At 40.1% G+C, this 24,162-nt stretch overlaps 1 long non-coding RNA gene and 1 pseudogene across 1 annotated transcript in view; both read left to right on the forward strand.

The window, feature by feature from the left end:
• Nucleotides 1–24,162, forward strand: part of LOC138828796 (uncharacterized) — a 188,907-nt gene that overhangs the window by 5,930 nt on the left and 158,815 nt on the right. The window contains exons 3-5 of the long non-coding RNA XR_011372365.1: nt 4,729–4,792; nt 18,393–18,429; nt 18,530–18,602. This is a non-coding gene — a long non-coding RNA (uncharacterized lncRNA). The remainder of the gene's footprint in view (nt 1–4,728; nt 4,793–18,392; nt 18,430–18,529; nt 18,603–24,162) is intronic.
• Nucleotides 17,612–17,709, forward strand: LOC138828803 (U6 spliceosomal RNA; annotated as a pseudogene).

The raw sequence follows: 24,162 nt of genomic DNA on the forward strand, positions 1-24,162 counted from the left end.
TACACTACAGTCTTTGGCTTTCTATTCCTGGGCATAAGGCCTGCTAATGGATTTACTACCTGTGGCAATAGCTTCAAACTGCCTATGGTAGACTTTTGTGATTGAATGTTAAGCCCATTCTCACAAATCCATTTTATTCCCTTCTTTATTCAAATGTGTAAGCAGCACTAAGATTTTATTTTCTCACATGTTGCTCATCCAGTACGGGCTTTGTAGGTGCCTCCTCTTGTCACCTTCTCCTTTCCCCAGTACATCTGAAAGTCACTCCTGCAAGCTATAAGGTCTGGAAGGAGCAGCTGGCTGCTCCTTTATATTTGGGCTATGTGAATTACAATGATCCCATCTCTGATCAATCAATTCCAGGTGAGGCCAAATGTGGAAGAAAGATCCTTACTCCTGATTTATTTATTTATCTATCTTTAAGTAGTTGTACAAAGAGGTTTCAATGCAACACATCAGTTTAGGAGCACAGGGCATCTTTTAAAAAAAATTGGTTTTTGGGTTTGAACTCAAAGCGTAGTCGCTGTCCCTGAGCTTCTTTGCTCAAGGCTAGCCCTCTGCCACTTTGAGCCACAGCTCCCCTGCTGGTTTTCTTGTAGTTATTTGTAGAAAATCTCATGGAATTTCCTACCCAGGCCAGTCTGGAACCTTTATCTTCAAATCTCAGCCTCCTGAGTAGCTAGCATTATGGGCAACAGCCACAAGCTATCACCTGTACACTGCACCTTGATCCACGCCATTCCTTCCATCATTCTTCCCTTCTCTCCCAACCCCACCCAAGTTACATAGTTCCATTTTCACAGTGTACATTGAATATGATGATTGCATTCCCCCACCCTTCCTCCCTCCATCCCTCCACATCCTACCACCTCACCTTCCTGCCCCCCACCTCAAGTTCTAGCTTCCTGTTATCCATTTTGTTAGACTCTGTTAATTGTTCAAAGAATTCTCTCCTGCATATACCACATATTTCAGTTAATGGTATACCATATACTTTAGTTAATACATTTGTAGTATGTATCTATGTATGTGTGTATGTACATATATATATATATATATATATATATGCACATGACCCAGTGTGTGCTTATATATATTTATAAATTAGGTCTGTTTTCCATTTATTAGAAACAACATGTGTTCTTTTTTCTTTCTGGACCTGAGTTACTTCCTTTAACATAACTTTTTAGCCAGACACCAGTGGCTCACACCTGTAACCCTAGCTACTTAGGGGGCTGTGATCTGAGGATCATGGTCCAAAGCCAGCCTAGGCAGATGAGACTCTTATCTCCAATGAACCACCAGAAAACTGGAAATGTCACTATGGCTCAAAGGCTAGCCTTGAGCAGAAAAATCTCAAGGACAGCATTCAGGCCCCAAGTTCAAGCCCCTCAAACCAACAGAAACAAAAACAACTATACTTTTCCCCAGGCCCATTCATTTCTAGAGAGCTTCCTTTTCTCCCTGTATAGGCATTTGCAATTGCTGGCTACAGAAAAAGATATTTTAACTGAAAAAAGTCTGTTACCACACAGGGCTAAGGGGAGAGATGAGATGATATAGACAGATCCCTGATGATATTATTAAAATGCAGAATCCTGCTAGCCTTGAAATTCACTTAAATGCTATACTTGCCAGTTCTATGATCCCATAAATCCCCTTTATTGTTTAAATCAATTTGAACTGTTCTTTTTTCTTTTTTTGGGGGGGTGGTCTGGTCGTGGGGCCTGAACTCTGGGCCTGGGCGCTGTCCCTCAGCTCTTCAGCTCAAGGCTAGCACTCTACCACTTGAGCCACAGCGCCACATCCTGCTTTTTTTCTTTTTGCTTATGTGGTGCTGAGGAATCGAACCCAGGGCCTCATGCATGCAAGGCAAGCGCTCTACCACTGAGCCACCCTCTCAGCCCCCTTTTTTCTTATTTGTAGCTCTAATGCATGCCATCCTATTGACCATTGCATTAAGGATAGCAAGTTGACATGTTCAAAAGTCTTAAAACTGTATTATGGGGGCTGGGAAGGTGGCTCAGTGGTAGAGCCCTTGCCTTGCATGCCTGAGGCCCTGGGTTCAATTCCTCAGCACCACATAAGCAAAAAGAAAAAAGCCGGAAGTGGCGCTGTGTCTCAAGTGGTAGGTCGCTAGCCTTGAGCTGAAGAGCTGAGGGACAGTGCCCAGGCCCAGAGTTCAGGCCCCATGACTGGACCCCCCCCCAAAAAAAATGTGTGTATTACCCTTCAAGTCAGCAATTCCTCATCTCAGAATTTATCCTAGGTAAATAGTTGAGTGGCTATAAATATATTTACATGCACAAGCCCATACATAATGTTTCTCAGAACAGTGAAATGCTGAAAGTGATGTAAATTGAAATATAAGGACGCTGCCAAATGCTATCCAGCTCATGGATTATGATAAATGAAATAACTACACATAGTTGACATTGAAAGCTAGACCTTGCTGATTAACCAGTTTTGATAATCTAATCTTATTTTAAAATATAGAACAACAATGATGTATTAAAAAAAACCTTTCAAGTATCAAGGTCTTTGCTACAGAGCTCTCATCCCTGTCTATATATTAATTATCTAGGAAAACCATTTAAAAATAGGCTCTCCAGGGATATGCATTTGAGTGGTTCAAGTGTACAGTGAAGAGTAAAAGTTATTCTTTTTTTTAAAGCAGTAACTAGGCTTGAATTTGCTGCTTATAGGTGCTCTACTATATGAAACATCCCTCCAGCCTTGCTTTTTATTGGTTATTTTGGTGATAGATTTTTGCAGACATTTTTACCCAGGCAGGCCTCAAACTACAATCTTCTCACTCTTAGTCTCTTGAATAGCTAGGATTACAGACACAAGCCACTAGCCCCCACCTAAATACTTCTTTAATCCTCAGGACAAAGCTCCTAAAATTACTAGTGTCACCTGCCTTGTGTTGATGATCAGATCTCAGATAACTTGTTAGTGGCTTGTGATGCAGAAGGGTCTAGACTGTATGCAGGGAAATTTGATTTTAAAAGCCATCATGTTGACAGTAACATTGAATTGTTTTTTAGTGCATGAGGATCAACATGAGAGGAATTCTGGAGCAAAGAAAAAAGACTGATGCCAGGTACCAGTGGTTCATGACTGAAATCTTAGCTACTCAGGAGGCTGAGATGTGAAGATTGCAGTTCAAAACAGAAAAGTTAGAAAAGTTCAAAGCAGCAAAGTCCATGAGACTCTGATCTCCAATAAACTACTTAGAAATTGCCAGAAATGGTTCTGAAACTCAAGAGTTAGAGCAGGACCTTTCATAAGAAAAAGCTTTATTTATTCAAGGATGTGGGCTGAATGTTGAGCTAGCCAGCAAGAATTAGATTGGCTACAGAAGGAAAGCAAGGTAGTTCAGAAGCATGGATGGTAGGAGGATCAACTAGCTTCTAAGTATAGATACATTTAGAACTCGTGTTGTTTACTGGTCATCATATGGAAAACTCTAGAAAGTGTCAGACAGAAGGTGGCACGCTGTTTTTGTGTGAAACTGTGAAAAGCCTCAGAAGGAGATGGACTACGTGTGTGTGTGTGTGTGTGTGTGTGTGTGTGTGTGTGTGTGTGTGTGCGTGCATGCGCGAGCGCATGTGTGCATATGTGAACAGACCTAGGGTTTGAACTCTGGGCCTAGATGCAGTGTCTGAGCTTTTTTTTTTTGTTCAAGGCTGGCACTCTACCACTTAAGCCACGGCTCCATTTCTGCCTTTTTTTCTTGGTAGTTAATTGGAGATGAGAATCTCAGAGGCTCTCCTGCTTGGGGTGACTTTGAACCACAATCCTACCACTACTCAGCCTATTGAGTAGCTATGGTGACATTTGTGAGCCGCTAGCAGCTGGCAAAGAATTGTTTTGAATAGTCTAGAACTTTGGTTGGGAGAAGGGCAATGGTGGTAATTATTGGCTGTAAATACTTGGAGAACTAAGATATGAAAATAGAATAGATATTTTTATGTGCAGCACAGAAGGTAAACCCAGAGCCAGTGCAAAACTGGGAACTGGTGGCTCACACCTATAATCCCAGCTACTCAAGAGGCTGAGATCTGAAGAGAGTGTTTTGTAGCCAGCCCAGGTAGGAAAGTCTGTGAGACTCATATCCAGTTAACCTACAGAAAGCTAGAAGTAGAGCAGTGGCACAAGTGGTTAAGAAAAAATTTAAAAAAATTAAAGCTAAGGGACAGTGTCCAGGCCCTGAGTTCCAGCATAATTCCAGTATGCATGTGTATGTGTGGTGTGTATGTGTGTGTGTGTATGTGTGTGCACACACACATGCATATAGACACTTTTTTAAAAAAAAAAAAGTTCATTGCAAGGATCAAGAAACAGCTTTTAGCTTAATTTAGGTTGGTCCCAAATAGAACACATACACTTGTATAGAAGGATGTTGTCCAGTCCTGGGAATGTTCATATTATTCTGTTTTATAGGGTAGAATGCTTTCTAAGTGGATTATCTAATTTGATCTCCCTAGGGGGGAAAATACATTTAGCCCCATTTCGTGGATGAGTGTCCAGACCTCAGGATTCCTACCTTCTCTGCCCTCAACGAAGCAGTGGTGTAGGGGTCACAGTCCCACACACACACCTTTTCCTGGTTTTTCATTCATCTTGTTGCTACAGAGTTGGGGGATGGGTAGATTCCAGGTTCTTTCTGAGTTTTCTCTTTTCTGAGAGTCCGGGTATAGCATCTGTGCTTTTCTCTTCTAGGGTCTACACATGTGCGATTGCAGTGACTGACCACCTGCTACCTGCTTAGTCTTAGCTGGCTAATGTAAGTTTTTGAAGGGCCAATTAATTATACAGTGTGGATACCTGGAAAATTTCAACTTTGTATTTCCTTCCAGTCTACTGGAATCTTCTCTTTCTCCTTCTACTCTTCCTTCTTTTGTACCAATCCTGTGGCTTAAACTTAGGGGCATGTTCCTTTTCTCAAGCTTTTTGGGGCAAGGCTAGTGCTCTATCACTTGAGCTCCACTTCTGGCTTTTTTTATTTAGTCATTTATTGGAGATAAAAGTCTCATAGGCTTTCTTGTTCACGCTGGTTTTGAACCTTGATCCTTAGATCTTAGCTCCTGAGTAGCTAGGATTATAGGAGCCACTGGTGCCTGGTTTTAGTATTCTCTTTATACCCAGTTGTAGTCTGTCTCTCAAGGTGCAGCTCAAATCTCATCACCCCTAGAACCTTCTTAGGGAATGAAGTTTGGGGTTCTTTGAACATCTGTAGTATGTCTGCTGTGTCCTGTTTTCTTAAGTCATGGAAATTCTGCTCTCCATGCTTCACATATGTCACCCATAGCTTCTTGCTTGTGCTGTGGAATCCTCTCTGGTGTATTTTCTTCTCCTTTTTTGGGGAACTGAGCACCACCCATGGCAAAGCTGGAGTTTACCCAAGAATGGTAAGCAACTACTTGATGATTTTTGGTTTATCTCCATGGAGTTTTGATATTCTTATTAATAACATCTTACAATATGCCCCAAAACATTATAGAATTTCTACTCCAGCACTCACCCATCTTGTGTTTGTTTTGTGGCTCTGCTACTTTCTATAAATTGATTTTTTTTTGGTCAGTCATGGGGTTTGAACTCAGGGCCTGGGTCATGACCCTGAGCTTTTTTGCTCAAGGGTAGCAATGTACCACTTTGAGTCATAGTTCCACTTCCAGGTTTCTGGTGATTCATTAAGAGGTAAGAGTCTCATGGATTTTCCTGCTCAGGGTGGCTTTGAACTGTGATCCTCAGATCTCAGTCTCCTGAGTAGCTAGGATTACAGCCATGAGCCATCAGTGGCTGGCTTTCAAATGTAATCTTGGCAAAAGATGTATCACCCCTTTAAGCCTAATTGGTAACATAGGGACCAGACAGTGCCTACCTACCTCTGGGGGCTGTTGTGAAGATAAAGGAGGGTTAGGTTAGCGCTTGGCATGCAACATGAATAAGTAATGGATTCTGGAAGATTCTGTAAGTGCTGCTGATAGTCTCCTTATCACAGCATCTGTCAGATACAATGACCTGAATTTGCTCAAATGATTTGGGGCTCTGACACACAGGATCCGTAGTTGTAAATCAAGAGAGCTTTATTAGGTACATATGTGTACATTCATATGCTTTACTTATTTATTTATATCTTGCCTTGTCCTGAAAAGGATTTAAGGCAGCTCATTAAAATGCAAAGCTTAGAGAGCACCACAAAATAAATGGGAAAAAACAAGGCAAGAAAAAAGTCAGAAAGGAGATCAGGAAAATTTATAGATGATGGTAGTGTGTAAAATATTTGCAGTGAAATATTTTACTGTTCATGGACGTGGGCTATAAGTCTTTGTTTCCAAGGAGCATAGAGTAAAACAAGGTCAGTTATTCCCCAATTTGTAGCACACAAGGAGATCAAAACAAACTCCTAATAAACAGGGTGAGGAAGCCAGGCCTTGGTGACTCACACCTGTAATCCTCACTAATGAGGAGCCTGAGATATGAGGATCAGAGTTCAAAACTAGCCCCATCAAGAAAGTTCATGAGAGTCTTATCTCCAATGAATCACCAGAAAATCATAAAGGAAGCTGTGGGTCAACTGGAAGGGCACTAGCCTTGAGCAAAAGGAGCTCAAGGATAGCACCTGGGCCCTGAGTTCAAGCCCCATGTCTGACAAAAAAATGGTGAAGATTCCTTGTAGTGAAATGAGAAGGCATTTTCCTATGGCTCAGAAGAGAAACTATGCATTGCAATGGACAATTGTCTAGAAACCCTTTCCTTCAAGGTGAGGTGTGGAGATGCTAATCATTCCTCCTTAAACTATAGGGTGACTGGCTTTAAACCATAAAAGAACTCGTGCTATGGCCTAGGGTGTCTTGTCCTCCTCTGAGGAAATCTAGGCGCCATGATGTAAGGATGCTCAAGCAGTTCTGCAGAGAGGCCCTGGAGCTGAGTGATTGAGGCCTCCTGCCAACAGCCACATCAATGTGTGTGTGTATATGTGTGTGTGTATGTGTGTGTGTGTGTGTGTGTGTGTGTGTGTGTGTGTGTGTGTGTGTGTGTGTGTGTGTTGTATGGTCCTGTGCACACACACTTGGAGTGGAGTTTGAATTCAGGCCTTTAGGCTCTTGCTTAGTTTTGTCACACAAGACTGTTGCTTTACTACTTAATCCATACCACCACTTTTGGTGGTTATTTGAAGATAAGAGTCTCATGGACTGCCTAGGCTGGCTTCCATTCAGGATCCTCAGATCTTAGCCTCCTGAGGAGCTAGGATTACAACATGAGTCACCAGTGCTTGGCATACACATCTTCTCTCTTCTCCTCAATTCTCTTCTCTTTTAACTCCTTTCCCTTCTTCTTTTCCTTCTCTTCCCTTCCTTTCTATCTTCTTTTTTTTCCTTTTCTTTATTTTCTTTTTAATTTGTGCCAGCACTCCCACTGGAAATGAGGGCCTGCACACTCACTGGAATTTATATTTCTCACAGTCGGCACTCTACCACTTGAACCACACCTCCACTTCTGGTGGTTATTTGAAGTTGGCTCACACCTATCATTCTAGCAACTCAGGAAGCTGAGATCTGAGGTTTGCAGTTCAAAGTCAGCCTGGGAAGGAAAAGCTGTGAGACTCTTATCTCCAATTAACCACCCAAAACTGGAAGTAGAGCTGTGGCCCAAACTGGTAGAGTGCTAGCCTTGAGTGAAAGAGTTCAGGGAGAGTGCCTAGGCCCTGAGTTCAAACCCCAGGACTGGTAACAACAACAACAAAAAGCCCGTCAGGATAGAAGTTTCTTTGTACAACGACTTAAAGATCATTTTTAAAAAATAAATAATGTCATCAAGAAGGTTTGCTTCTCCATTCTCTGTTCCCCTCTATTGGCATTATCAGATCTCCCGATGTGGCACAGAGGAAGTCACTGCAGTGAAGGCTTATTCTCTGCTGTTATGGCCTGTCAGTGAAAGAGAATCACTTCACAATGCTAATCCCCATTCTTGTTGCTTGGAAAATCTACATATCATATGGCAATAACTGCTGAAATTCTGACTGGCTGAGCATGGATCAGGTAACCATTCTAGAAACTGAAGTTAGGTTGGGTTGCTGGTGGCTCACACCGGTAATCCTAGCTAATCAGGACGCTGAGATCTGAAAACTGACAGGAAAGTCTGTAACAATTTTATCTCTCATTAACCAGCAAAAAGCCATATGTGGAGCTTTGGCTCAAGGTCTAGAGTATCAGCCTTAAGTGGAAAAAGCTCAGGAGAAGTGCCCCAGTCCTGAGTCAAGCCCCAGGAACAGGACACACATTCATACACACACACACACACACACACACACACACACACACACACACACACACACTCATTCACAGACACTCACCCACACACACTCATATACACACAAGTAATATAAAAAAGAAACAGGATATGGTCTAGAAGGAGTAATGAATTCGTGCCCACATAAAGCACTCTTATAAAGGAACTAGCTTGAAGAATGACACAGAATCATAAAAGCAATATGTTCCTTCACTGGGTGGCTAGATATTTATGCACACACACACACACAGACACACACACACACACACACACACACACACACATCTGGTAGTTTAAAAAACTCTCTCTGATTCTCCATTAGTTGGGGGAAGATGACTGTATGGGGAGTGATAAGTTATGCAGATAATATTTCTATATGCCCACAGGAGCCTCTGCTCCCAAGGGCAAGTGCCTTGTGAAAGCCACGGCAGGGCCAGGAAGGGAGCAGGAAGGGAGAAGAATGAAATCTGGCAGGTGTTGCTTGCATCTGGAAGTAAGGCTGAATGAGCCAAAGATGTTCCCTCCAGGCTGTTCCTACATGACCAAAGTGGCATGGACATTGGCATTGACATTTGTGGGCAGAGTGTGGACTTGATGGAAATTTATGTTGCTCTCTGAAGCTTAGCAGCCACAGCTGCATGGAGAGAAGAATTGCTCAGTGTAGTCAGAAGGTTACAGTGCCTAGGATAGAGCTCTGAGCCACAATCAGGAGGTCTGTGCTGTGTGGGGGCGGGGGTGGGGATGAAGGATGGTAATCATCTCAGAAGGACCACTCGGAACACTGTCTGTGTATATAGGGGATGGGAAGGTGTGATTTGATGGTGTTCGGTAGCAGTTGCTTGCTTCTCAGGGGCTAGCCATGAAGAATGGAAAAAGAGAGAGAGAGAGAGAGAGAGAGAGAGAGAGAGAGAGAGAGAGAGAGAGAGAGAGAGAGAGAGAGAGAGAGAGAGAGTCAGAGACAGAGACAGAGACAGAGATAGAGACAGAGACAGAGAGACAGAGAGACAGAGAGACAGAGAGCATGGAACATGACTTTCATCAATCAGGCAGTTTCTGACCCTGCTAATAGAGACTGCAGTGACTTTACCCATGCTATTGACTATATAGGAATAGAGCTAGAAAGAGAGATAATTTGATTAGGTCGTATCATTTTGTGTGTGTGAGGCCCAATTATATGATAAGGCTTATATAAAAAGATAATATAGCAAGGCCAGGATTTGCATTCAATGTTATGACTTTGCCTGCCTGCCTGTCTTCCTGGCTGCCTTTCTTTTTTTTTTTTTTTACTTTTTGTCTTTCCTTTCTCTTCCTCCCTTTCTTTCTCTTCTTTCTTTTTTCTTTCTCTTTCTCCATTTCTTTCTCCTTATTTTCCTTCCTTCTCCCTCCCTTCCTCCTTCCCTCCTTCTTTCTTCTCTCTCTGTCTTCCTTCCTTCCTTCCTTCCTTCCTTCTTTCCTTCCTTGCTTCCTTCCTTCCTTCCTACCTTCCTTCTTCCAATCTTTCTACCTTCCTACCTTTATTCCTTTCTTTCCTTTTTTTCTGTGCTAATACTGGGGCTTGAGCTCAGGGCTTCGTCTTCTTGCTTGGCTTTTTCTTTCTAAGCTAGTGCTCAACCACTTGAGTCTCACCTCCACTTCCAGCTTTTCTGCTGGTTAATTAGAGATAAATATCTCAAGGATTTGGCTGCCTAGACTGGCTCCAAACCCTGATTCTCATATTATCAGCATTCTGAATAGCTAGGATTACAGGAATAAACCACTAACCTATTTTGCTTTAGAAATAATTTGCCAGCTGGGCATAGTAATCTAACAGTTATAACTTTGAAGCCAACCCTGGCAAAAGTCCATGAGATTTTTTTTATCTCCAATTCACCACCAAATAGCCAGAATGGAACTGTTCAAGTGGTAGAACATTAGCTTGAGTGAAAAGCTAAGGGACAGCAACTAGGTGTTGAGTTCAAGCCCCAGGACCAGAACAACAACAAAAGATGAGATGAGATAATATGCATGATGTCCTCTAGCAAGGAGTCAGGAGGCTCTAGCAAGGAGGCTAAAGAGTGGAGGTCACCTGCTGATAGAGAGGCCCTGGAGACCCCTTACAAAGCCCTCAGCCTAGGAATCAGAGATGGCTCCGTGGGGACTGAGAGCCATCTTCTTCCTCATTAGATTATAGCCCACTTCAATGAACACCTTTATTCCAGTCTATCCTTCTCCCTGGCTTTGTGTGTGTGTGTATGTGTGTGTGTGTGTGTGTGTGTGTGTGTGTGTGTGTGTGTGTGTGTGTGTGTGTGTGTGTGTGTGTGTGTGTGTGTGTGAGAGAGACAGAGAGAGAGAGAGAGAGAGAGAGAGAGAGAGAGAGAGAGAGAGAGAGAGAGAGAGAGAGAGAGAGAGATAGCAGTGAAAAGTCTATTTCACAAAATGTAGGGCAAGCATGAAGAATACCTGACAGGAAGGCATTGTTCCTGCAGCCATTTCTGATCATGTAGGGCAGACATGACTAATCAGTGTCATCACTGATTCCCACCATCACATCTCTCCTTTGTACCAGGTAGGGCTTTGCAGCTCTGGTAGAATTGATTTATCTGTCCTAGCATAAGCTACAAAAGCATAACTGCAGCCTAGCTGCAGAAGCTTTAGCCTTGGAGATTTTGGAATGTCTTATCACTTCAACAACCATTTGCTCATTTAACACACATACACACACACACACACACACACACACACACACACACACACACACACACACACATTAAAAAAACTGTTATCTTTAGGTAGCTGAACAAAGCCAGACCTGGGTCATTAGTTGTTCATCCTGGCTTAGGTGGCCCTGCTGCCCTGCCCAGGGTCTTGTCTCTGAGCCTGCTACTCCTGCTACTTAGTCCATTTGCAATGGTTATTAGACATCTTCATGACAGAGGATGCTGTAGCTTGGCACATAATTCACAGATAAAGATGTAAACCTGAGCTGGGGGCTGGTAGCTCAGGCCTGTAATCCTATCTATTCAGGAGACTGAGATCTGAGGATCATGATTCAAAGTCAGCCCACACAGAAAAATCCCTGTGAGAATCTTCTCTCCAATTAACTACTCAAAAACCAGAAGTGGAGCTGTGGCTCAAAGAGGTAGAGCAGTAGCCTTGAGAAAAAGAGCTCAGGGACAACTCCCAGGCCCTGAGTTCAAGTCTCACAGCCATCAAAAAAATAAAACCAAAACAACAACAACATAACAACAAAAAACAGAATCAAATCTGAAAGCATAGGTCTCAGGTTGATATTGACAGTCTTAGAATAGCGAGAACCTTCATAGTGCGTTATTAAACAAGAATTCACTCCAAAACATTAGCCAACAGTAGCCATTGGCTTACTAAATGAGACATTCAAATTGCCCTCCCTCCCTCCTTCCCTCGCCTCCTTCCTTCCTTCCTTCTTTCCTAACTTCCTTCCTTTCTCTTTCTTTTTTGGTGCCAGTTCTAGGGCTTAAACTCAGGGCCTGAGCACTGTCCCTGAGCATTTATTATTATTTTTTTTTAATTTTATTTTATTTTATTTGAGAACATACTGTACAGAGGGGCTACAATTACATGGGCAGGATAATGCATACATTTCTTACCAAGCATTGCAGCCTCCTCCTTTGTTTACCCTTCACCTCCCTTCCCCGCCTCCCCCCTATATTTAATAAATTTTTTATTGTGAAGATACCATACAGAGGGGATAAAATTACTAGAGCAAGGTAATGAGTACATTTCTTACCAAGCATTGTTGCCTCCTCCTTTGTTTCCCCATACCATCCCTGCCCTCCCATCTTCTCTCCCTGCCCACCCCTTCTCCAGCCAAAGTTGTAAAGTTCATTTTTCAACATAACATCTTGTACATCTAATTGTTGCAATGGGTCAGCCTTATACCTAATTAAACAATTTTTTTCCTTCCCCTCCTCAAATTATATCAATATCAAATACAGTGAAAACAAGGGTTATACTGTGGGGGATGGACATACAAAGCAACAAAGAAATCATCTTATAAATATGTTAGAAACAATAGCAAGAAAGAAAAACTACTTGAGTCACTATCTTGGGGTTCATTTTGCCTAACATCAACTTATCTGACCATTACTACTTCTCTCAGACATATACTAGTTATTGCAAATAAGGGAAACCATGCCTATGTTTCTTTGGGCCTGGCTTACTTCATTTCATATAATTGTTTCCAAGTCTTCCCATTTCCTAACAAAAGCGGAGATGTCATTCTTTTTAGTGGAGGCATAGAATTTCATTGTGTATATACAACATTTTCTTGATCCATTCATTTACTGAGGCGCATCTAGGTTGGTTCCATATTCATAGTTGTGCTGATAGCTTTAGTATGGTCTAGTTTGGGATCATTTGTATAAATGCACAGAAGTGTGATTGCTGGGTCATAGGGGAGCTCTATGTGGAGTCTTTTGAGGAACCTCCATACTACTTTCCAAAGTGGTTGAACAAGTTTACACTCCCACCAACAATGCAGTAGGGTACCCTTCTGTCCGCATCCCCTCCAGTTGAGCATTTCTTCATGTGTGTATTGGCCATCCTTCTTTCCTCTTCAGAGAAGTTTCTCTGTAAGTCTTTAGCCCACTGATTTATTGGGCAGTTGTTTCTTTGAGGATTTGTTGTTGGGGGATTTAATTTTTTGAGTTCCAGATATATTTTAGATATGAGACCCTTGTCAATTGTATGGCTAGTAAAGATCTTCTCCCAATCCGTGGTCTTTCTATTGATCTTGCTAGCTATGTCCTTTCCCAAACAGAAGCTCTGCAACTTCATGCAATCGCATTTGTACAACCTTTCTTTGATTTGTTGTGTTTCTGTGTCTCTATTAAGAAATTTTCTGCCTGTGCCAAGGAGACCTACGGTTTCTCCTATTCCGTCCTGTAATGTTTTCAGAGTGTCTTCTTTGACTTCGTGGTCTTTGATCCAGTTGGAGTTGATTCTGGTACAGTGTGATATAGAAGGATCTAGCTTTAGTTTTCTACTAGTTATTAACCAATTTTGCCAGCACCATTTACTGAGGAAGCTGTACTTCCATTCTATTATTTTAGCTCCCTTATCGAAGATTAGATGACTATAGGTCTGTGGGTTCATTTCTGGGTTTTCGATTCTATTCCATTGGTCCTTATGTCTGTTCTTGTGCCAGTACCAAGGTGTTTTGATTACTATGGCTTTGTAGTTGAGTTTGAAATTTGGTATTGTTATTCCTCCAGCACTGTTCTTTATTTTTATTCGGGGACTTTCTTTGTTCCACATGAATTTTTGGATTGCCTCTTCTATTTCCTTGAAGAATGAGGTTGGAATATTGATAGGTATCACATTGAATTTGTAGATAGCCTTGGGAAGTATTGCCATTTTCACAATGTTGATCCTTTCAATCCAGGCACATGGAGGTTTTCCCACTTTCTTAGTTCTGTTTTGATTTCCTTTTTCAGGTTTAAATGTTTTCATCATAGGGATCCTTCAGTTCCCTGAAGACTTTTGCTCAAGGCTGGCACTCTACCACTGGTTCGAAATAAGGGTCTCATAGATTGGTCTTGTCCTTGCTCAGGTTGGCTTTGAACCATTATTCTCAGATCTTGGCCTCCTGAAGAGCTAGGATGACAGGAACTACCAGCCAGCCCTTTCTTTCATTTTTTCTTTTGTTCTCTTTTTTTTGATGATACTAGGGTTTGAACTATTGCTGATCAGGTATGAAGTGAGGTATTAATGTTGGGCAAATGCTTGAAAGGGTTACCAATAGTTTGGTGGGCATCTTGGGAGAATTCACAGGAAAGATGTTATCTATAAGGAAGGTTTATGTATTCAGATACGTGTGTGTGCATGTGGTGTGTGTGTGTGTGTGTGTGTGTGTGTGTGTGTGTGTGTGTGTGTGTGTGTGTGTGTGTGTGTGCGCGCATATGTGCTTGTCCTGGGGCTGGAACTTAGGGTCTGCATACTGTCCTTGATCATTTTTGCTCAAGACTAGCATTCTACCACTTTGACCCACAGCTCCACTTTTGGTTTTCTGATGGTTCATTGCAGATAAGAGTCTCACAGACTTTCCTACCTGGGTTGGCTTTGAACCATGATCCTCAGATCTCAGCCTCTTTAATAGCTAGGATTACAGGCATGAGCCTGTAATACTGGTACCTGGCACTATAAGATGTTCATGAGGTTAATAAAGGACATATGACGGATGGAACTAAAGCAGAGAATGATCTCTGAGGGGGGAAATTAGGTACCTGGTAGGTTCTCCAATTATATTTGTGGGAATGAACTGCACCCTGCCGGAATGGTAGCTCTAGATGGCCCCTTCTCCTCCTCCTGAAGCCAGACATTGAAATGGATTTGTCTCCGTGTTTACAGACTTACATTTTGCAAAGCCCAGGAAAAGTACAGCCAGTCTTTTCACATTGTGCTAACATTTGAAGGGCAGGGAAGAAATAAACTTCTCCCACGAGGCCAATAATGATGACAATCAAGATTGTGGTTGGTGAATATGTTCCGTTTGCATTGTTGCACTATAAATTATCCTGCACCAGGCTCACGTGGCACAGTCTGTCTGTCTGTTTGTCTTTCTGTCTGTCTTTCTCTGGAGGAACAAGAATAGCAATGTAGAACTGCAGAGAACCTCAGATTTAGAAGGGCACCCTCTGGGACCCAGATCCTTCTCTCACCAGAGGAGGGAAACTGAGGCTCTGGGAGCCAGCAACGTATGCCACTGACATAGAATCATGACACCCCAGTGATTGGAATGTAAATCTTCGAATTCAGTTCTTTCCTTGTAATATTTTTTTTACTTCTGCCTTGCTTCTTTCACTATATTTGTTCTGAATGTTTTGGAATTGTCTCTTTTTTATTTTTTTGGTCAGTCATGGGGCTTGGACTCTGGGCCTGGGCGATGTCCCTAAGCTCAAGGCCATTGCTCTACTACTTGAGCCACAGTGCCTCTTTTGGTTTTCTGGTGGTTCAATAGAGATAAGAGTTTCATGGACTTTCCTTCCTGGGCTGGCTTTAAACTGCAATCCTCAGATCTCAGCCTCCTGAATAGCTAGGATGACAGGCATGAGTCACCAGTGCCTGGCTGGAATTGTCTTTAAGTAATTGTATAATGGAGTTGTCATGTAACAAAGCAGTTGATGAAATCAATATGTCTTGGTCCATGTTACTCCTTTCAAAATTCTCACCCATTCCTCTCCTCCCCTCATTCATTTTCATTTTGTAGGAAATACATAGGATTCTTCACTGTTTTCTCCTCTTTTTTCTTCATTCATTTACTCATTTCTCCTTGACCCTACTCTACTCCTTTTGAGTAGCTGATTCCTGTTGTTTATTTTTATTTTGTTGAACTTTGCCTTTCTAAGGAATTACACAATATTTGAGATGACATTTGAGCTTACTGTATTTCAGTGAATGTATCTGCATATACCTGCACACCAACCAATGTATTTACTTATGAATGTATCAACTATCTAGCTTCCACTTAGAAAGGAAACACTTATCCTTTGTTTCTCTGGGTCCTTGTGATTCTTTTTTTCCTGCCTCACTCATATTTGCTCATTTTCCTTTGATGTAAAGAATGTTTAATTTAGCTTTTTTGCTCAAAGCTAGTACTGTATCACTTTGAGACACAGCTCCACTTGCAACTTTTTTGATGGTTCATTGGAGATAAGAGGCTCATGGACTTTCCTGCCCAGGGTGGACTATGAATTGCAATTTTCAGATCTCATCCTCCTGAGTAGCTAGAATTACAAGCGTGAGCCACCAGGGCATGGCCACAAGTAGAACTTTATTAGCCATGGAGCTGGTATTTACAAGACACTGGGGGTGAGGAAGACGCTAGCTAAACCAATCTAATGCAATGCTTACTGCAGGTTAGCTAGACTGGTAGGATATCACATAGACTCAGATCTCAGCCTCCTGAGTAACTAGGATTACAGGTGTGAGTCACCAGCACCTGGCTCCTTCAGGAATTTCACTGCTTTCACTACCTTTTAGCTCAGACTTTTCCTTTCTGATTCCTTGATCCTGAAATCTTCCTGCTGGTATATTTATATCATTGCTCTAACAATATTGTTCTATAATTTCCCATGTTATGGTAACATAATCAGAAATTATGATATTAACTAAAACCTGTTATTATGTTAATGATTTATTGGTCTTTTCTTCAAATGTACAGTTCTCTAAGTTCAGAGCAAGTGCCATGTAGATCAACCTCACTTGACACAGGCTCTGCCACATAATAGGAGATCAATAAATACATGCTGGATGAGTATCTTGCCCATGTAATTGTAACCCCTCTGTACAGTATGTTCACAAAAAGTAAAAATTAAAAAAAAAGAAATGCAGGCATTGGCCTTGGTGTTGGATGACCTACAATTGCTCCTTTCTGACTCAGTTTACCTCACTAAAGATCAGACTCCCCGTCCTTCCTGCCTCACAGATCTTGCTGTGAGGATCAAAACTGTTTCTATCATGAACGTTTGAGAACTTTCAAAAAAAAGCTCAGTGTGAGTGCTCAAGGTGAGGAATTCTTATCTTGTTCCTGTGCTTACTTGGGCTGCCTGAGGGACTGCAATATTTCCTGATTCCTTGTCAGACTTCAGAGAAAGGGTCCCCCCCTCAAGCCCATCACCCCCACCTTGAAGAAACCAATTCAAGTTTGTTCCAGAGAAGTGTTGAGAAGGATCATTATGATGCTCTTCCTCCTCCTCCTCTCCCTCCCTGCCTGTCCTACTTTGGCAGGATTGTGTCACAATATCACCAGAGGATTGTGTCACAATATCACCAGCTCTGTCACAACTATCTGCTTTAATATCCACCACACTTTTAAGACCTTTTTAGCTCTCTAATTTCTTCTTCATCTCTTCCTGTCTTGGTTTATTGGGATAATATAAAGGTGAATTGCTGATAAAATTGTAGATTTGGTTAGAATTCTTAGGTCACTTCATTTATTAAATAATCATCAGTGAACACATAGTAATGCTGGGAAGAGAGGAAAGAAGACTAGTTTATATTATTTTAGGGATGGGCGTCTGCAAAGTGAACAAGTGCTCCCATGGGCCACAGCCTTAACAGTTTTGCTGTTACTTATTCTCTTGTAAACTATAATCAAATACATATTAGTAATTACATTAATATATAACAATGTAATATATAATATAGAATAATTACATTTATAAGAGATTATATTTATTTGATTATATTTGTTGTAGAATCCATTGCTGCATATTGTAGAAACAGTAAAGAAGGGCTGGCTAGAGCATCAACATGCTGAAGGCAATAGAAAGCAATATCAAGTACTTGCTACAGCAACATATACTGTATACTAAGATTGAAATGATGCAGAGATTAGCATGTCTCCTGTATAAGGATGACAAACAAATTGCTGAAGCATTACATATTTTAAAATATTCCAAATGTATGGCTATATGGCAAGAAAAGGAATAATCAAATATGTAGAGCCAAACTCTCAATTTCTAGAAGTCTGGGACCACTTAGAATATAAAGAAATGCCTATATATACTTTAATATCTCCTAAGAGATTATTGTTTGTCTCCTTAGTCCATATGTAAGGAACTCATTTAGTATGCAGAGCAGTTTTGTAGTTGAAGGAGATATTGTGATATTTAACAGAGCCTGAAGTAAACCTACTGAGGTGTAAAGGTAAGGAGAAGTGATACTATGTCTTAGGATAATAAAGATTTGTTATTGTTTCTGTATTGGTGGAGGTGACAATGGATGGGGTGGGAAAATTGGGTTTGAGGTCAGAGTGGAGGCAGCGATTTCTTTCCAGGAGACGGCAGTTGAACACCTGGCTGATGGTGGGGGTGATAAAGGCATAGGCTGAAAAAAATGAGCCACAGGAATATTGATGACTGTGGGAGCACTGAGGAAAAGGAGAAGCTGGAAATAACTTTTAGGTCTATACTTTAGAGCAGTGAGTCTTCCTTTGCCACATGAGTTTCAGGCATACAGAAAAGGAAAGAAATTACCATAGTATCAAATATGTTCTACAAAGATAAAAATAACAGTTAACATCAAACTACAGCAGCATTCATCATGTTCACAAATCCATTTTGTCTTCCTAGGTACCGAACTATATTTTCAGTCCTTTCTTGGAGCAAGGTAAAATAATATGGTTAATTTCTAGACAAAGGCACATAGGTGTAAATGGTATATGCTATTTCCAGCTCAATCCATAAAATCCTCTTCTTTTATTCCCCAGCATCTGTTCTGTGGCAAAGTTGGAAACTACATATTCCAAATGTTAAACTGCAATATGGAAGAATCTTGTCTCTGTAAGTCAACATTTAGATGAATGAGAGCTTTCCTGAATAGCTATGTAACCAACTGAACTATGACTTAAAGTACAAATTAATCTTTATTATTTTAACCATGATGAATATAGTGTGTGTTTAACCAGAATAGCCAGTGACACAAATACTTTGTATTAAGCAATTTTATGTTTAATGTAGCATCTGTTTAATGGATGGGCTAGCCCTAAAATCAAACTTCATATACACTCTGCTTGGAATAACCCGTGATATCACGGGTTATTGTTCCAATAGAATTTTAGAATATTTTCCTGTTTACTCTCTTATTTTGCCATCTTAGTTGGTAAATTCTGGTGGTTAGATTTTAAACTAGAAAACTTCATGGTGTATTTTGTCTATTACTTTCTTATTTGAAAAAATCCTTTAACAGGTAAAAGAGGCTTGAAGTATAGAACTTATTTCACAATATCTTGTCTGATATACTACTGAGTGTGTTAACAAATACAGTTTAGAGCCTCTCTTATTTTTTCTTTATTTGACAGCCAGTAAATTTTCTGGTACTGTTACATCTATGACTTCATAAATTGGAAATGTGGTAAGAAAGAGAAAAACATTATGACTTAGGAACTCATTCTGCAACAAGACTTTCACCCAAGGTTTCATTGCAATTATGGTCTATATGTAGAATCTGTCTTTATGGTTTAATGTTGAAATCTGAAGTGAAAGAATTAACTATGAATGGACTTTTGAAACCTCATTATTTTCATTGTAGATTGAGTAATAACAGGCAACATTCTGATTATAGAAACTAGGTAGAAGTTATGTCTATAAACTAGATTGCTAACCTTAGTTTATGTCACTTTGTGTTTCCATTGAATGAAATTTTGGTGTGCTGGAAAGTGGCAGCTAAGATACAGCTTAAACATTTTTCCAATATGAATCTGTATTACATTTGTGATTTTTGTGCTAGTGGATATTGAAACTGGTATCTTAAGCATGCTAGATAAGCATTGACATTAAGCTATATCTCTAATCCTTTATTTATATATAGATATATAGATATATGAACATTTAAAACAGAAGCAACGCAGAAGAGTATAAAAGTGAAGTGCATCTCAAAACCTACCAAGAAAGAATTGTTAAAATTCTGAAGCAGATTTTTATGCCTTCTTTATTTCCATACACAAAATAGTCCTCAGACATAGATACAAACACACATATAAATGGAATCAAAATACAGATTTTTGTAATTTACAATTTTACTCACAAGCCTGAAATGTGATTGTCTCATGTAAGTAAATGAGAATCACTTTAAAATCTCTATGAAATAATCTTTTATAGAAAATACTATAATATAACTAGTGTGGAACACTGAGGTTTCTAGTTTTCACCATTGTGAGAAATACTGCCATTAACTAATTTGTATATGTTTGAGTTTTTGTGAGTAGTGTAAATTACTATGGTGAATTTGCTTGGAGGGAGGCAAACACATTTAATATTTCTAAATTTAATAGTATTTGAAAGAGTGTACCTATTATGGTCAATGAATAGGAAAGGCAGTAGAGAGGATAGTGCCTACCATTATAGAAACTGAAATGAAGAAGTTCATGATCCTCTTTCATGATAAGTGAAAATTACCTGAAATAAGTGATTGAATTTGTGCTGTTTCTAAAAGCTATTCTGACTACTGAAATCTAATGTCAGACAAGATTTCCTTATACACAGGAAATGAAACTAATATGTAAATGTAGTGTAGATAGAAAGACAAGAAAAATTTTTGTTGGAGTAGGATAACTGCATAACTTGTTTACATTCAGTCCTCTTCTCTTATTCTGAGATGATCTTGTGGAATCTGAGATTACACCTGAGGTACTATTAGGATTTGTGAGGTTCTCCGTGAGTTCCTCACATATTGTATCTGATTGACTCATTGTTGTTTTATTTCCATGTGAAGAAGCTAGTAGCCTTTACTTTTTCATTTCCTTCTCTTCTTTCTTCTGCCTGTGTTAGCTGAAAAATACTCTGAAATGTTGACTCAGAATTTGGAGGAGAGTTAATATTGAGAAACTAGGTTGGAGAGTCTTTATTATAGCAGCATTGGTAACAAGAAAAACAAATTAGAGAACTAAGGGATCATCACTGGTTTGTCTTTTGCTTTCTGAAGGTTTGATGCGTAACACCTCTGCATTGGGTAATGTGATTTTTAGATCCAGGCTCTCTCTTTTGTGGCTTCCATGGTTGTATTCTAAAATGCCTCAGCTCAGAAGATAGACACATTTTCTATTGCTTATAATTTGTTCTGCATTCAGTCCATGTTCACATGATATCAGCCTTATTACATGGAAACAGAAAAACAAAGTCAGCACAAAGATAGTAAGTACAACTGTATGTAGAAATAAGGCCTGGAGTCCTTTCACATCTCTATGGCTAACTGGTGTGTGAACTTGACAAGATTGTCAATGATTTAGTACCTTAGCTTTCATGTTTATAAAATAAAGATAAGAATATGTCTTTTTACAAAAGATTATTTCATAGTTTTAAAAAGTGATTCTTATTTCCTGACCTAAAACAGCTGCATTTCAGGTTGTTGAATAATTGACTATATGTAAAGGCGCATAGTATATTCTTTTTTTTGGGGGGGGACAGGGGATCTGATCATGAGGCCTGACCTCTGCGCCTGGGTGCTATCCCTCAGTTCTTCAGCTCAAGGCTAGCACTCTACCACTTGTGCCAAAGCACCTCTTCTGGCTTTTTTTCTTTTTGCTTATGTGGTGCTGAGGAATCGAACCCAGGGCCTCATGCAAGGCGAGCGCTATACCATTGAGCCACCATCCCAGCCCCCATAGCATATTGTTAAGAAGTGAACCCAGGTGCTAGTGGCTCACATGTATAAGCTTAGCTACTCAAGTGGTTCAGTCTAAGAATTGCGGGGTTTGGAATAGAAAAAACAGTGAGATTCTTACCTTCAACTAATCAGAAAAATGTTGGAAGTGAAGGTATGGTCAACTGAGACCTTCAGAATTCCAAGCCATGAGTTGAAGCTCAGTTCTAGCACAGGAAAAAAAAAAAGAGATAGCTACTAGTATTAGTGGTAGTTGCACTGGGAATAGAATCATCAGTCAAGCCTATTGACATAAAAATACAGAGAATAACTTTAATTGGTACAAAGAATGTGTATAGGAATTTGAGAGAATCAGTTTATTTCAATAAAGTTGAAAATGTAACACTTCATGAAGAAAAATGCATTTGAGTAGGGTCCTAAAAATGTGCTCCTTTCTCACTAAATCTGTGAAGAAAAATGTAATTTGCAGAACAGGGTACCAGAGGGAACAAGGCTATTGCTAAAGAAATTTGGTGAATTTTGACCTGAAATGCAGTGCCAATTAAGACAAATAGCAAGCTGATAAAAATTACAAATGAGGGCTAGGCAGGGACTGGCTAAGTATTGAGTGCTTGTTTAACAATTACAAGAGGTTAATCCCAGCATCACTCACACAAAAATTACAATTGAGCAGTGTATGATTTATAAATAAATGACTGTGGTCCTTGTTTTGCAATATGGGGAATGTGCTGTTCACATGGGAAAGAATCTTGCCCAGGCCAGTGAGGAGCTGTTCAAAATTTGAACTCCCCTATCCTGAACAGGGAAGTGAAGAAGCTTTGAAGGGGGAGTTTATACTTTTCTGACACTTGTAAGTACATGGATAGATTTATTTCTACTTCCTCTAAGGGAGAACTTCTCTTAGCTCAATTTTCAGGACATAAGGAGTTAGAAATTATCCTGCTTATGGAACCAGACTTATTCTCACTTTTTATTTATTTCATAGCCCAGTTTCTGACATTTGTATTTGCTTTTTATTTGAGGGCTTGTGAAATCTTACCTCTTTGGTTTGCTTGACTTAATCGCCCATTTTAGATCATGGATCTGCTTTTTTTCCCCTGATTTCAAGGCTTCCTATGGAAGTTGACTCCTGCCTCATGGAACCTCTAGCCAAACAAAGCCCTGGATTCTCTTTTTAGCTTGATCCCAGGGGACCCTCAAGCAATGGAACTTTGGGATAATCTTTAAGAGTTAATATGGGGACAGACCAACTGTATTCCAAATTTGTGTTTGTCAGTGAATACTTGAATGACCTCATATAGGACACTCAGTGTATGTATGTCTCAGACTGTCTTACTTGAAAATTGGTGATAATAATCATAGTACCAGCCTCATGAGGTTATTGTTAGGGTTAAATTGAGTAAAACTATGTCTAGAAAATCACTTCTTAATAATGTTAATGTGTTACAATTTATTATCTACTGTATGAAGGTTCCTGTGGGCACAGGAAGAGCAACATTAATTTGACCTAGGGGAGCAAAGAAGATCTTCAAAGAGATAATGATCTTTGAACATAATTTTGATCAACAGATCATTTCCTAAGGGATGCATTGAAGGGAAGGCAATCCAAAAAGAGAGAAAGCTGATGAAATGGTTCAGGTATGAAAAAATTAAGAAGTGTATTATGTGTGGTGCTCTGGATGAATTGTGGAAATGCGGTGAGGATGGAGAAGTTAGGGCAAATGATGTAGCTGAAGAGGGGTGGGACAAAGGGAAACTGGGAAGGACTTTCAGGTTAAACCAGTGATTTGTAGTTTAGTTCTGGGGAAGCAGGATGCTAGTGACATTATTTAGTGAAATGACTATGATCAGGTTTGTAAGGTTCCTCTGGTTATAGTGTGAATGATCGATTGCATTGAGTTTGAATGTTGAGCAGGAGTCACATTTAAGAAGTTATTTCATTTACTCATGGAGAGAAATTAATGTGAGTTTTATACAGTGGGCCATTAATATCAACAATGCTTCCTTTCCTTTGTTGTGGTGATAATTGCAATTCTCATACATTGCTTTTGTTTCACGTAGTCATTAGTCATTAGTCGACTTGAAAACCTTTATGCAAGCAAAGGATTTTAAAGTTGAAATGTATTTGACATGGTACTGAAGCTTTAATTGTGGCTATGATTCAAATCACCCCAGAATTAGTTCCATCCTTTGCTTTACTTGTCCCACCATTAGTATCCCTGGGTGAGTGAACTCTTGGAATTTTTCTGCATGTGTTGGTTGGATTTAGACAGATTTCATTAAACATTTAGTTTTATTTGGTTTGCTTCAGGGTAAAGTCCAAAAGAACTCTGGAAGTTTGCTCCTTCCCTCCCTCTTCAGCTAAACTATGATTATTGTTCTCAAGTGGAACCTTCTTTCACACATAGAGACATTTAAAGAATTTCACCATCTTGGGGCTGGGAAGCTGGCTCAGTGGTAGAGTGCTTGCCTTGCATGCCTGAGGCCCTGGGTTCGAGTCCTCAGTACTACATAAGCAAAAAGAAATAAGCCAGTGGCACTATGGCTCAAGTGCTAGAGTGCTAGTCTTGAGCTGAAGAGCACAGCTGTCCCTCAAAAAAATTAAAGAAAGAATTTTACCATCTTTTGGTCTAACTCAGTGTTTGAGTCTATCAGTCTATCAAAAACTTTGTACAAGCTCTAAACAAGTCTGGAATTTGAAGTCACATTTCCTGTATAAATATTTTCTTTATATATAAACTC

Source organism: Dipodomys merriami, unplaced genomic scaffold (assembly GCF_024711535.1).
Source record: "Dipodomys merriami isolate MVZ:Mamm:240054 unplaced genomic scaffold, mDipMer1.0.p SCAF_164, whole genome shotgun sequence".
Taxonomy (NCBI): Eukaryota; Metazoa; Chordata; class Mammalia; order Rodentia; family Heteromyidae; genus Dipodomys; species Dipodomys merriami.